We start from the raw sequence: 15,189 nt of genomic DNA on the forward strand, positions 1-15,189 counted from the left end.
GTTTACTTTGAAATTTTGAAAAACTATTTTTGTTTTTTCTTTTTCTTTGGCACCCTGCATCTTTTTCATCATCGACGACCTTTGTCGGCCGAAGATTCACATGATCAGAGCGTACTATTAGAAACTCCAAGTTAAGGGGGTCAACATACACAAAAAATGGTTTAGATTTAACGGTTCGATTTTCGTAGATCTAATATTTAATTTTCGGCCACAAACTCAAAACGGCATTGCCAGTCGCCATCGAGCATGATGGCCGATGGTTTCCAGCAATCAGAGATAACCACCCGACACCCAATGAACTATCGACCAACATACTAAAAAACTAGCACGATCCAACGGCTAAATTTCCTTAGATTTAAGCTTAAACGTTCGACCCATTCGCCTATATACGCACTGCTAGTTGCCACAGGCCATCGTGGCCGATGGTTTTTGGCGATCAGAGGTAACCACCCGACACCCAAAGGCCCATCGACCAACATACAACAAGATAGGACGGGGGGTGGTCGATGACGACTCACACGTTTGGTGGCAAGCGCGGTCGACGACAGTGGTCGCAGTGGCAGTGGCGGGTGCGGTCAACGATGTTGATGGCGGTGGTGGTCAATGACTGAAAGAAGAGAAGAGAGGAGAAATGCGGGTGTGCAAGATTGGGGTGGGTGGCTTTTATGTGTTTTGGGTTTTCTTTACAATTTTTTTTCTTATTTCGAAAATTAGTCTTTAAAAAATTGAAAACTCTAAATGGTTTGAAAACAGTAAAAAGAACGCAACCTAAGATTTTGATGACTGGAGGCAAACAATGCTTTTTCTTGATAGAAATCGACTCTACTCCACTTGCTAAGGTTGTATTTGAGCATTTATCTTTTTTCATCGACTAAGAACCCTAAATCCTAAATCCAAACTGTTTATGCATATCTAATGGAAGCCTAATGTTATGTGGAAAAGTTTCAAAAGTTTATACAAATTAAAGTCACTTGGTTTCTTATGATGCTAGCAAGTATATTTCTATCTGACCATTTAGTAGACTAAGGGATTGTTTGGGTAGGCTTTTTTTAAGTGAGTTTCTGAGCTTTCTTAACCTTAAATCTGTTATTTGTTTGACATACAAATTGTTTTACCAAAATAAATCTGTTAGATAGCAATCTAATGTCTAAATAATTTAATTAATTGTACTTTGTCATATAAAAATCTAAGTCTTGACACTTCATGAACCTTATGCATCTACATGTAATGATCTCTAAATTTTCCTTATATTGAGATTGACGGGTCGATCAGGAAAATACTTAAAAATGGAAAATGAGTCCTACACGTGATGATATGTGAAATGTGTGAGCAGTAGTGTTCATTGGAGGCAGCAAAAAATCTCTATTTGAATGCAAAAATTATGTACAAACAGGAAGATGTAGCCTTCAATTCAGGCCCAGGGCTTAATAATTATACCCTTCAGACCAATCAAATGGCTAAGTTCATGCACACACAATTAACAGATGGAAGGAATGAGACACTTGTTCTCTGTGCAAATGGGTCAACTGTTCATTCCCCCCTCTTGCACTAAGTAAGTAAGCTAGGAGAAATGAACAGGAATGACATAATTATTCACTTAACTCCAGACCAGCAGCAATGGGAGGAGGATTAAATCACTAGCTTTTCAGGAATGGATTGAGTTTCACTCCTGTTTTATAGCAAAGACTTGTCTTGCATGTGCTTCTCAACTGTTCGGTGGGAAATAACAACTGGGTCTAATTCTTATGGAGGCGCTATCATTGTGTTGCAGGAGGTTCTGGATCTCAATTGAGTATTGGCCCTTTACCATGCAACTTCAGAATTAGGAACCAGGAAGCAGAAGCGATCAATTTCCCAGCTCTGTTGTTACGAGCCACACCGTGCCAGGTATCAACGACTCCCTTGAGAACTAAACGCCGAGGACTAGCTTGGATGCTGGGAAGAGCAGAGCTGCGAAGCAAACAAGACAAACAGTTAGCAGATTCTGAGAAAACAAAGTGAGAGGCCTCCACTTAACCTCCGCGTTTGAACTCTTCTTCCTAAAAATTTAAAAAATATAATTTATCCAAAAATAAAATACATAAAAATGTAATCGTAAAATGTAATAAATATAATCATTTCTAACATTACTCATTTTCTAATATTTACTTGTTTGGCATCCTAAAGGTTTTTTTTTTTTTTTTTGGTTTTTTGTTTCGAGAACTTGAGTTTTTTTTATAGTTCTTTAAAATTTTGGGGCTAATAAGTAAATATTAGGAACCCATGGGGTCAAAGTGTAATTAATTGAGTTAAGAGCTACCAGGCTTGGGCATCTAGCTTGTGGCTCGATATTGATCGAGCTTAAGGTCCATGGCATTTCTTCCAAGTCCCCAGAGCCGAGAATGGTCGCGGGCGTTTGCATTGATCGGCAGTGCGACCTAAAGTTCCAACAATTTAGGACAATGGATAAATTGAGATACCTGGCACGACCATGATAGTGTTCCCGGCCATGATAGCGTTCCCGGCCATGATAGCATGCAAGGAAACCACCGGGTTGAGGTCCTTGATCTAAATGACTTCACCGGGTTGAGGTCCTTGATCTAAATGACTTCCTGATTAAATTTGTTCAGGAATGTTCGGAAGGGCTCGTGCTCACCCTGCTTCAAGTTAATGAGGCGGGTTGACGTCTTGCAGTGAGCTCAGCTTGTAGAGAAATGGGTGAGGAAGTAGATGGCTAACTCAGAAAAGCCATGGATGGAGTTTGGCTCTAGAGAGGAGAACCACAACATGACCAATTTCTTTAACGTGCTGGGAAAGGATAGACACATGATTGGATCCGTACCTCCACTTAGTAGCATCGCGGCGCTGAACTTGGTGAGGTGCTCTTGAGGGTCGGTAGTGCTGTCATATGGCTCCAAGGTATTGAGGAGGCGAAAGCCATCCGGCAAAGGCATGACCATAATGAACTCAAAGAAGGGATGGCTTGAAGAGTACAAGGATGCAGAAGGTGGGTGAGTAGGGTTATGGGTAGCTTGATGGTGTTGGTGGCGGCTACCCTCTACTGTGTCGCAGTCAACCTGTTCGCTGTATTGGTCACGCTGCTGATTTTGGGTTAACTCAGCAACTTGGTTTGAAGCTGTTGGATGGTCTGGAGAAGGACCTCCACAACGGTTAGGTTTTCTAGGATGTGGTTGGTAGCGTCTGGTTCTTGGTTAAGGGTGCTTTTGGTTCGCACCATTGGAAGCTGATGGGATTGGCTTGAAAGGTTCTGGTGAGATTATGGGGTAGGTAAGTTTTACCGAGCCCCATGGTGGGTGCCAGATGTTCCTTCTGGCTCAAAAGGATTGTCGGACAAGGGCTCAGAACGGCAAGAAATGGACTCTGGCGATTGATCTGTCGGGGGGTGGCTGGCACCTTCAAGCACTTCGACGCTCAAGTAAGTAAGAAAGTAAATGAGCATAGTATCAGTAGGCTGGAGAAGAACATATCTTAATTTTGAAGAGAGCTAGTTTATATAGGAGGAGGAGAGGTCCTCCTACATGCATGCATCATGAGTTTGCAGGGTGATGGGACCGAATATTCGGCGCTGATGGGGCTTCTAGACGATGGCATGGTGCTGACAAGACCCTCATTAATGTGGATGGGATTCGCTATTAATAAGGATGAGATCTTGAGCGGGTGCAGGAGTATCCAACATGCGGCTACAATGATGTTGTTGCAGGCTGGCGCATGGCCAAGACCGAGCCATGGGCCCAGGGTTGAGACTGGGCCAAGGGTCGAGATTGGGCCGTGGAATCTAGATTGGGCCATGGGCTTGATTTGGGCTGGTACGGTCCAACAACATTAATTTTAAGAAGGCTCTTGACTAAAACTAGACACCATTAATACCATATATACCGATAATCAAATCTTGAAGTTTTCAAAGAAAAATAAAATCTATAGACTTGCAAAATAACTAAATCAGTAGACATGCTGCTGCACTCAAATCAGACCCATTGGTCATAACTCTCTCTAGGGAATTCCAAATCTTGATCCACTTGAAGGATTGGAAACACTAGACTGGGGGATTTCCAACTCTCTTAGTTCCACTACACTAATATGATTTAGTTTTTGAAGTTAACCCAAAATCTGCACTTCCCAGAATTTCTGCACTTGTAATCCAAAACGATTCAAGTCCACTCCTTGTTATCATTGCATCACTTTTGTTTCTTATGTTGCTTAGGTTTTGAAATCTTAGCTTTTGTTAAAAAGTTTTGTTTTGAAATGATTTAATGGAAAGCATCTTCCTATCTTTAGTTCATCTTGTAGAAGTTCTTTATTTGTAGTTATAGATCCTCATTTCCCCCAACTCTCATGGTAATCATACCGATGATATTGGACATCCACATCACTTAGAGGCCAGACATATGGCCAAGGTTCACGTCCCAGTCATTAGCTAACATGGTAGTGCAGTAAACAACGGGAGGATATTCCTCAACGGATTCCACCCTACACTCAACCCCTACCCCCACCACGAGTCGCAAAGGGGGATCCCGCTAACCACATTCAGCTAAGTGCTCCACAATTCTAGACATTGAGATAACCAAGAATCTATTAAAGGGACCACTCTGAGCGTGCAAAGGCAAGCTGAAAACTTGGAATGAAAAACTTGAACTCTCAACCTCGGTATCTCAACACTCGTTCACTTTCATCTTCTACTTTCTTCTTTGTCAATTTGTCCATTTTGATCATTTACTACGGACTTAAGCATCGGAGTACCCTTTCGGGCAGTCTTAAACTTGATCTTACAGTTCCGAGGATTCAGCACAACTCAGCCCTCATGACCTTCTCCATGAATCCAGGGTGTATTGTTAGAAACTTTTTGCTTAATGATTAGCATCTTAGATAAATTGTGATAAGAAAGCCTCTAATTAAGAATCCACAGCGAGTTTCATGTCAAAGAATTCACTCACAATAATTGACTGCTGTAATATTTGTGTGAAGTATAGTTCTTGATTGAGCTTTCAGCTTTCGGAATTGTGTTCCAAAGGAGCTTCCGTTGTACTTTTGTTTTATCATAAATTCTATTTTGATGCATATTTAAAATTGCATTTCTTTAGACACATGATAAGGGTGAGAGACAAAAAAGACACATGATAAGGATGAGAGACAAAAAAGGTTGGAGCGGAAAGTAGTACACATTCACATTAGACTACAACGGGTGAGGTAGACTACCTTACTTTCAGAATTTTATCCATAGCTGCATTTGAAGATATTATCTCCATTACAAAGCATAACTAACAAGGTTGCCTTATCCATGGGATCAATTAATGTCCTTGAAATAGATGATACAATTCATGGATCATCTATTGGGAGTTCATCTTCTCCAGCATTAATCTCATCATCTTTGTTCTATAAGAAATTGCCCTGCTCGTCATGAAAATCTTCATTTTTCATCAGTCTGCGCCGCTTTGGACCCAAATTGCAGTTTGTTTTCCTCTTGATCATGCATAGAACATAGTCTTTGAGTTGCAAATGATCAAAACAATGAGAGAATGAAATTCAATAACATATATAAATATATTATATATATATATATAGAGAGAGAGAGAGAGAGGGGGGGGGGATTAAGATTAGAGTTTTATATACCACGATTTGATGTTGTAGTAAATCGCCGTGAAAGCTGTATTCTTTCATGGTCCAAACGTTGTCTTAATCTGGATGAGTTTTGTTCTCATAGATCAACCTTCTTACTCGTTCGATGAGCCTTCTTCTGCCATTGAATATATCCTTGCCCTTTTCTGTAGCTCTCTAGCTTCCATTGCCAATAGTTCGATTGATTTGCGAGCCCTTGTGACTCTTTTTCTTGAGTTGGGTGAAGAATTAGAGATTGTCACCATTCGGGGCCGTGACAAAGATGTCGAACAATTCTGACTCACTGTAGAGGTTGTGATCGACGATTATAGACCCCATCAGCAGCGGATTTCGTGTCACCTTATTAAGAAGGTAACTAGAGACTAGTTCTTGATAGCTCGATCGAAATCTAACTCTCGTGCAATAACACAACCAGTTATTGAACCATGAATAAATAATGGGTTAGAATACTATATTAATATTTTCTTAATATATTATTTATACATCTTATTTGTTAAAAATAAAAATTAATTATATTAACAACATTTTAACTCATAACTTCTAAAACACAATTAATTTTTAAAACATAATTAGTAATTTTTTCTTCATATTTATACATCTAAAACTAGATTTATTTCTTAATTACAAAGATTTACCTTTCTAGATATTGATAAATATTTTACGTATATAAAAATGAAAATATATAATAAATATATTTTCTAGTTAGATAAAATACATTTAAAATATATTTTCTTAAAAATATAATATATATATGTATATATATATATATATGAACACGAAACAAACAGAAAATTATAGGGTCGTCGCCATGCTTATTCCAATTATAGAAAATTATAGCAGGCTTTGGCAATGAACCTCGCCCTAGAGAGAGGAAAAAGAGAGAGAGACATATGCATATGGATAATGGGGAACATCTTCAATTTGTAGTCTGCATTGGTTTGCGTTTGGGTCTCTCAATTTTCTTTTAATCACGCATCGAACACAGTTCTTCAACTGCAAAAGATCAAAAAAGTTATCAAGACAATGAACATTTGAATCGTGTATACACACACACACACATAGAGCGAACTTTGATATGATGCTGCAGCAAGACGCCACCAAGACTAAACTCCTTCATGTTCCAAGCACCATTTTTAGTGCTGTCTTTATTCTCGTAAACCAAGCTTTTGACTTGCCCGATCAGTTTGCTTTGATTGTCGAAGATATCCATGCCCCTGTCAACTCCTCGCCAGGTTCCTTTCCCCACCGTCCGGTTGATGCGCGAGCTTTTCTCGGTCTTCTTCTTGAGGTGGGTGAAGAAGTAGAGCTTGGTGTCATCCTCGGCTGTGGCGAAAATATCAAATAATTCAATCTCGTCGTAGAGGTTGCGTTCTTGGATCAAAATTGACTTCGTCGACAATAGATTCTGAGTCACCTTGCCAAGAAGATAACCGAACACTAATTCTCCATTGGTGGGGTGAAACCCGTACCCCAACAACATCTTCGACAATATAATTGCTAGTTGCATGTCAAGCCAAGAACAGAGAGAGAGAGAGCGCTTGTTGCCGTATATATATCTGTATATGTAGTGAGAATTGTATTTGATTTACGTGCATAAATATATATATCCAACAACAAGCTCTTTCCTCTCTCTCTCTCTCTGTTCTTGGCTTGACATGCAGTAAACAATTATATTGTCGAAGATGCTATTGGGGTATGGGTTTCACCCCACTGATGGAGAATTAGTGTCCGGTTATCTTCTCGAAAAGGTGACTCAGAATCCATTGCTCGCTGAGTCTATTTTGATCCACGAACACAACCTCTACGACGAGATGGAATTGTCTGAGATTTTCGCCATAGCTGAGGATGACACCAAGCTCTACTTCTTCACCCACCTTAAGAAGAAGATCGAGAAGGGCTCGCGCATCGATCGGACAGTTGGGAAAGGAACCTGGCGAGGAGTTGACAAGGGCATGGATATCTTCGACGATCAAGTCAAACTGGTCGGGTAAGTCAAAAGCTTGGTTTACAAGAATAAAAACGGTGCTGAGAGCGGTGCTTGGAACATGAAGGGGTTTAGTCTTGGCGGTGTCTCGCTGTAGCATCGGATCAAAGCTTGCTCTCTCTCTCTCTCTCTGTCTATCTATATATATTATATATACGATTCAAATGTTCATTGTTTTGATAGCTTTCTTGATCTTTTACAGTCGAAGAAATGGGTTCTATGCGTGATCAAAAGGAAATTGAGATACTCTCGATGCAGACTACAAATTGACGATGTTCCCCATTATCCATACGTGCACGTCTCTTTCTCTCTCTAGAGCGAGGTTCATCGCCAAAACCAATACTGGTGGGATAAGCATGGTGGCGGCCATAATTGTAATTTTCTGTTTGCTTGGTGTTCATATATATAATATTATATTTTTAAGAAAATATATTTTAAATGTATTTTATCTAACTAGAAAATATATTTATTATATATTTTCAGTTTTATATCCATCAATTGTTTATCAATATATAGTTTTAGATGTATACATATGAAGAAAAAATTATTAATTATGTTTTAGAAGTTATGAGTTAAAATATTGTTAATATAATTATTTTTTATTTTTTTACAAAGAAAATATATAAATAATATATTAATATAGTATTCTAATAGATTATCTATCATGGTTCAGTAATTGGTTATGCCACTGCACGGGGGTTAGGTTTTGACCGAGTTGTCAAGAACTAGCCTCCGGTTACTTTCTCAACAAGGTGACGCAAAATCCATTGTTGGTAAAGTCTATAATGGTCGATCGCAACCTCTACAGCGAGACATAATTGTTTGACATCTTTGCCACAACCCAGAACGGTAACAATCTCTACTTCTTCACCCAGCTCAAGAAAAAAAGTCCTAATGGCTCGTGAATCAATCGAACTGTCGGTAATGAAACTTGGAGAGCTATAAACAAGGGTGAGGATATATTCGATGACAAAAAAAGGCTTATCGGACGAGTACGAAGGTTGATCTATGAGAACAAACTCGTTTAGATCAAGATAATGTTTGGACCATGAAAGAATACAGCCTTCATGGCGATACACTACAACATCAAATCGTGGTGTATATAAACCCTAATTAATCTTAATCCCTCCCTCCTTCTCTCTCTCTCTCTCTATATATATATACATATATTAGTGAATTTCATTCTCTTATTTTTTTAATTGTTTACAACTCAAACATTATGTTTTGTGCATGATCAAGAGGAAAACAAGCAATTCGAGCCCAAAGTGTTGTAGACTGATGGAAAATGAAGATTTTCATGACAAGCACCGTGATTGTTTGCAAAACAAAGATGATGAGATTAATGCTGGAGAAGATGAGCTCTCAGTACATGATTGCATGAACAATAATGGAAGAATAGCAATGGCACTGCCAGGGAGCTGTTTTGAGGACATTAATAATGCAGCAGCAACCCCGCAAGAAAAGGGTATTGGAACCATGTATGAGAACCCGTAGTTGCTATCTCTCAACGACGAGTCATTGCTAGATGAAGCTTTCATGTTCTTCGAAGATTTTGTGACTTGACGGTTTGGTTCTGATGATGATCTGTTGAACATTAATAATGAAGCAGCAGCAGCCCTGCAACAAGGGGAATTGGAACCATGTATGAGAACCCGCCGTCGTTATCTCTTGACGATGAGTCATTGCATGATGAAGCTTCCATGGTCTTCAGAGATTTTGCTACTAGACGGTTTGCTCCTTATGATAATCTATTCAACATTAATAATGTAGCAGTAGCAGCCCCACAACAACAGGGTATTGGAACCATGAATGAGAACCCGCATGGTAACTTGCATGGAGAACATGATCGTAGAAGCCCCAAGATGAAGAAGAATTAATTAGAATTGATATTTAGATTTTATCTATATGTTTTTAATGTTACGTTACAATTGATTGTAATTCTACAACTTTCGATGATTGTAGATTTAGAAATTATATGATATTGTTATCAGTGTTCTAAAAGGCGCTAGACTTTAGTCAGGCGCTTGATTGGGGCCTAGCGGCTAGGCGGGGCCTAGAAAAATTGCTATTTTCAGCACATAAACCTGCATTATTTTTAACATTTGTTGCTTCCTTGCATTATTTTGTGCTTTCATCTGATAGTAAATCACACACGAATTAAATTATTGTATTAACAATAATTTAACCCATGTACTGTACTTTTCTTGACTTTTTTCCCCACAAATTTCTCCCAAGTTTCTAGCTATTGCCCATTTAACATGTGCTTTTGGACCACTGCTTTGGTTTGCTTTGGTCTTTGGTCTCTCTCTCTGCCCCGCCCCCTCCTAAATTTCTCTCGTCTTCCAGACGAGTTCCATACTTCCATCTACTTCAGAAATTTTTCTCCCCTAAATTTCTCCTATAGAGCCATTCTTCTCTGCTCCCTCTGTTCAATGACTACTACTACAAGAGGCAAAAAGCTCGCCTCCTCCTCTTCCGCTTCTCAAAGCAGCGATAGTTATGGCGTGTTCTTGAGCTTCAGAGGCGAGGACACTTCGTCCACCATCTCTACACGGCTCTTACAAATTGCAACGGCCAGGCCACTCGCGACCCAGATAGGTAGGTGGCCTAGGCCGCGCCCGACCTAGGTGGCCAAGGGTCACCCAGCGCTTGGGCGGCGCCTTGGTGGCCGCCTTTGCTGCGTTTTAGAACACTAATTGTCATAAGATTTTTATACAGCTTTGAATAGTATAATAATTATTAATGTATCCATTGAGAGGAGTTTAATTTTTCGTTAAATTATAAATAAATATATTAAAAGTGTTATAATTGGGAGCACTGACAGCCTTTATTCCTCTCAAAAAACCAGTCAAACACCTCCCGATCACACACTCAATCACTCTCAACTCACTAGCCAACACACCACAAAGCAAACAGATAATAAAGAACAGAATTTAAACAAGAACAGAACAAGAAAGAAACATCAAACCACATAAGAAGACATAATTTTATCCTAGTTCATGCCAATTGAATTGGCACTACATCTAGCTTTGAAACCACCACCGAGCGCAACCTTCTTTATTAATGAAAACAGTACAAGACTTCCCTCTTCTCTCTCTCACAATACAAGCCTTCCTAAAAGTGCACAAGACTACAACTTTCTCACTCTCTAGGCTCTCGCAAAATCAGAAGAGAACATGCGGTACTCTATCCCTCAGCCCCCTTGCCCTATTTATAGAAAATAGGGTGATATTTTCTAGGGCCGGTTATGATATTACTAGTTTTGCCCCCCACTAATAATTAATATTACAAGAGAGCCACCCGCCTGTCAACTAACCCTTAACCGCATATAAACCTATCACTAACTCTAGACAATCTTTAACAAATCTCCACCATTGTCTTGAGTGTGATACCTTCCATCTTCATCCATCAAAACCTTTCGCTTGCTCTTCCTTTGGTTTTCCACATGATAACCTGATCATCAACATCAATCAACAAACATTAAGAAAATAAAAAACAATGCTGTAAATTTCACCAATGGATCGCCTAGGACAATACTTCCAGCTGCATATCCTATACATGCAACTCTAATTAGGATTTATCTACCTCCTCAAGGGGTTTTCCTAATGGATACATTCCTAACACCAATGTGATTGGTTTCTCCATAGTGTCTAAGTACACTCCACCATAAACCAAATCGATATTCAATGTTATTCATTAATCCCAAAGGTTCCAAACCTTACACAGCATCACACCAACAATGCACCTTACCCGAATTGGTCCTAACACTGTTAGACTTACTCCTAGCTCCTAGAACCGGTCTTTAAGCTTTACCACTGTTCTTCTTCTAATGTTTGTTTCAAACTTAAAAGGACTGCTCATCTCTTTTTGACTTCCTACCAGTCTACCAAGATATGCTTAAGATTAGGGTAACCTAGGCTGCCATAAGCTGTCCTATTCCTATTCGAACCTCTATGCTTTATCTTACCAGCTTCTCCTTCTTCCAACAATCTCAAACACTGAACTACCACCTCAGCTACACCTTGAGATTCCCATTGGATAACTATCGATGAAGCTGCCTTACTTTTCTTAGGCATACCATTGAAATTGACACAGCTATCCCATGCACTCAATTTACCCCTTGACTATCACAATCTTATATCTTACCTAGGGAATTACAATCACACCTTGAGAGACCTTCTATGCAACCAATCCTTGCTTACCAATCCCTCTAGCCTCTTATCCCTTGGCTACACTATAAGATCACTTTTCCCTCAGTTTTCACATGGATAATTGGCTGTTCGTAATACCTATTCGATCCAAAGTAAGCCTTCATGTGCTGCTTTAACCCATGGCCATTTGTCTAGCCTTTTTCCTAGACTTTTCCCCATTTCCAGCACCTTCCTTAATTCTCAAATAGACACTTCACAGCACTCCACCCATTTATCCTAAGGGATCTTCCACCTAAGTCCAAAATTCTCCCCAAATTTTCATGGCTCCATGCCATTCATTTGGACAAGAGTGCATCACCTCTTCTTATACAGAAGGTTCCATTTTTCAGCCTATTCCTTAGCACTCAAACCTGAGCCTAAGCATCCTTTAAACCCAACATTCCATACCTCATTGGTAACTTACTTATGGTTCTATCACTGCCCATCCGAGGCAACACTCTAAACCTTCTACTCCCTTGCTCATTATCAGCTTGATGATTCTATTTCCCTTTCCTTGCTTAGTCTGGACTTTGATCAACAATGGCTACACCATACAAGATAACACTTACACACACCATTTTCCCTCACTGTTCACAAGGACCCTCACTGCAAGAGCCAAAGCTATCTTAAACACTAGCTTCCTCTCTCTCACAATCCAGCCCAAGCTTACACAATGAATATGACAAATTTTTTTCCAGATTTCCCTATTGCTATACCCTGGTTCGTAGACTAGTTTTGGGCATTCCCAAAGAATTCTCCTTGCTGTTCTTCTTTACACAACATTCCAGATTCCATCCCTTGGCCTTGGAATCAACTAATTCCATGTCCTATTATTAGACTTTTCCCTCATAGGTAGAACCCTAGCTTTTGTAAGACCTAGGCATACCTATTACACAACTTTACAACACCTAACCCTTCACACCAGAAGCAATTTCCAGCAAGCTCATAGACACTTGGGAATTCCTTAGGGACACACCATCTCCACTAGGTACACTTTGCGTAGCTCCACCATGAGACAAGGCCTAGATAGGTTCCCAAAACATCCTAGAAACTGATTTCTAATGGGATTTACTTATTTTGGAGACTTCTACATTTGGAGATCTAGACAAAACTACATGGCCATTATTCCTATACACCTGCAAATTTTCCCCTTCCCTAATATCCGTAGCCTTAGATACCTTTCCTAGTCCTTGCTCACCATTGTGAGCTATCCTCAAGAAATGCCCTAACCTAACTTATCATGGGCTATCCTTAGTGGCTGCAGCTTATCCACAGAACCTGCAAGCATGCACCACATAACCTCTATTCTTGAGGGTTGCTTCCATCTCTCTAAGAGATCCTAGCAACTCTTAGGACTCCAATTCTCACTATCTAATTATTCCCAAGGACATTAAGCTTTCTATTAATAACAGGGACATATTTTTCAGTTTCTAATAATCTAAAACAGCTCCACCATGCATCATAATTTCTCCCATCTCCAATTCCCTTGACCTTAATTTGTTGCCTAGACAAACCATTTCCCCCTCCACCATGTCTATATGGGTAAATACCCATTTCCTATGAGAAGTACACCCTAAACCTAGGACCCATGCTATTTTTCCTGCATACCTATAAAAACTATAGGACATTTGCACTCTCATAGCCAAAACCACAAATGGTGTTTGAACATTCGGGGCTGGTTTTCTCTTGGGATTCTTTATTTCTATTTGGGCAATCCTTCTTCATATGCCATTCTTCATGGCAATGAAAGCATTTAATCACTTTCTTGCCACTCTTAGACTTAGACCGAGACCTACCTTTAAACCTAGGGTCTCTTTTTTCTGTTCTAGAGTTCACTGCCAAAGCTTCTATGGTAGATTTCAGGGACTCTACTTTGTTCTGCAAATCCTTGGAATTCAAAGCTCCTATCACATCATCTAGGGTCAGCTTATCTCTTCCATGTTTCAAGATATCCACAAAGGTGTCATAGGACTTAGGAAGAGAGTGCAATAAGACTAAGGCCTTATCCTCATTTTCATACTTAATATTTATATTCTCAAGATCCAAACACAGTTTATTAAAATTGTCCATGATCTTGCAACCTTTGATTTTCGCTCATCTTGAAGGAAAAAAATTTTGTTTTCAAGAACAGTCGGTTGGAGAGGGTTTTAGTCATATAAATGGCATCTAACCTATTCCAAAGCTCTTATGCGATTGTCATCTTTGACACCTCTCGCAAGACTTTGTCTCCTAGGCTTAGAATAAGGGTGTTAAAGGCTCTTTTGTTGGTTTCTTTCCTCCTTTCCCTAATTTCCTTTTTCTGGACTTCAGTTAGGGTTTCGAGCATAGGCTTTTCAGCCTCTAGGGTATCCTCCAGTCCAAGATTTCCCAAAAGAGCTCTCATCTTCATTTTCCATAGGCCAAAATCGTTTTGGCCATCAAATTTCTCAACATCATACCATGCGGCAGAGGCTATAGAAGCCATTCATGTGGGTATGTGATGAAATTCTAAATTCTTGATGAAAAGACCCGGCTTTGATACCAATTTGTTATAATTGGGAGCATTGACAGCCTTTATTCCTCTCAAGAAACTAGTTAAACACATCCTGATCACACTCTCAATCACTCTTAACTCACTGACCAACACACCACAAAGCAAATAGATAATAAAGAACAGAATTTAAACAAAAACAGAACAAGAAAGAAACATCAAACCACATAAAGAAGACATAATTTTATCCTGGTTCATGCCAATTGAATTGGCACTACATCTAGCCTTGAAACCACCACCGAGCGCAACCTTCTTTATTGATAAAAACAGTACAAAACTTATTTCTTCTCTCTCTCACAATACAAGCCTTCCCAAAAGTGTACAAGACTACAGCTTTCTCACTCTCTAGGCTCTCGCAAAATCAAAAGAGAACATACGGTACTCTATCCCTCAGCCCCCCTATTTATAGAAAATAAGGTGATGTTTTCTAGGGCTAATTATAATATTACTGGTTTTGTCCCCCACTAATAATTAATATTACAAGAGAGCCACTCACCTATCAACTAACCCTTAACTGCATATAAACCTATCACTAACTCTAAACAATCTTTAACAAAAAGTACATAATTCTGTATGTTATTAATGTTAAGTCACAAGATAATCAAGGCAACAAGGTCTCTACCAAGATAAACTTGAATTGTGAAGTTGAAGTATATTTTTTCACACACCACTTCTCTCTCTCTTCCTTCCAGCGACTTCTCATGCGTCGCCCCGACATCGCCGTCTACAATGCCCTCATGTCTGAGCCAGCTCGGGCGGGCTTTTGTTTTTGAGCTCTTCAATCGATTGCGGCAATTAGGTCTGAGATTGGACGTCTACACGATGTGCGCTTTAATCAGAGGCTATGATGGTTTGGAGCAGAATGAGATTGC

At 39.6% G+C, this 15,189-nt stretch overlaps 1 pseudogene; it reads left to right on the forward strand.

The window, feature by feature from the left end:
* LOC127794413 (probable carboxylesterase 12) overlaps nucleotides 1-15,189 on the forward strand; it is a 37,046-nt pseudogene that overhangs the window by 11,490 nt on the left and 10,367 nt on the right.

The sequence above is a fragment of the Diospyros lotus genome, chromosome 1 (assembly GCF_014633365.1).
Source record: "Diospyros lotus cultivar Yz01 chromosome 1, ASM1463336v1, whole genome shotgun sequence".
In the NCBI taxonomy this organism is placed as follows: domain Eukaryota; kingdom Viridiplantae; phylum Streptophyta; class Magnoliopsida; order Ericales; family Ebenaceae; genus Diospyros; species Diospyros lotus.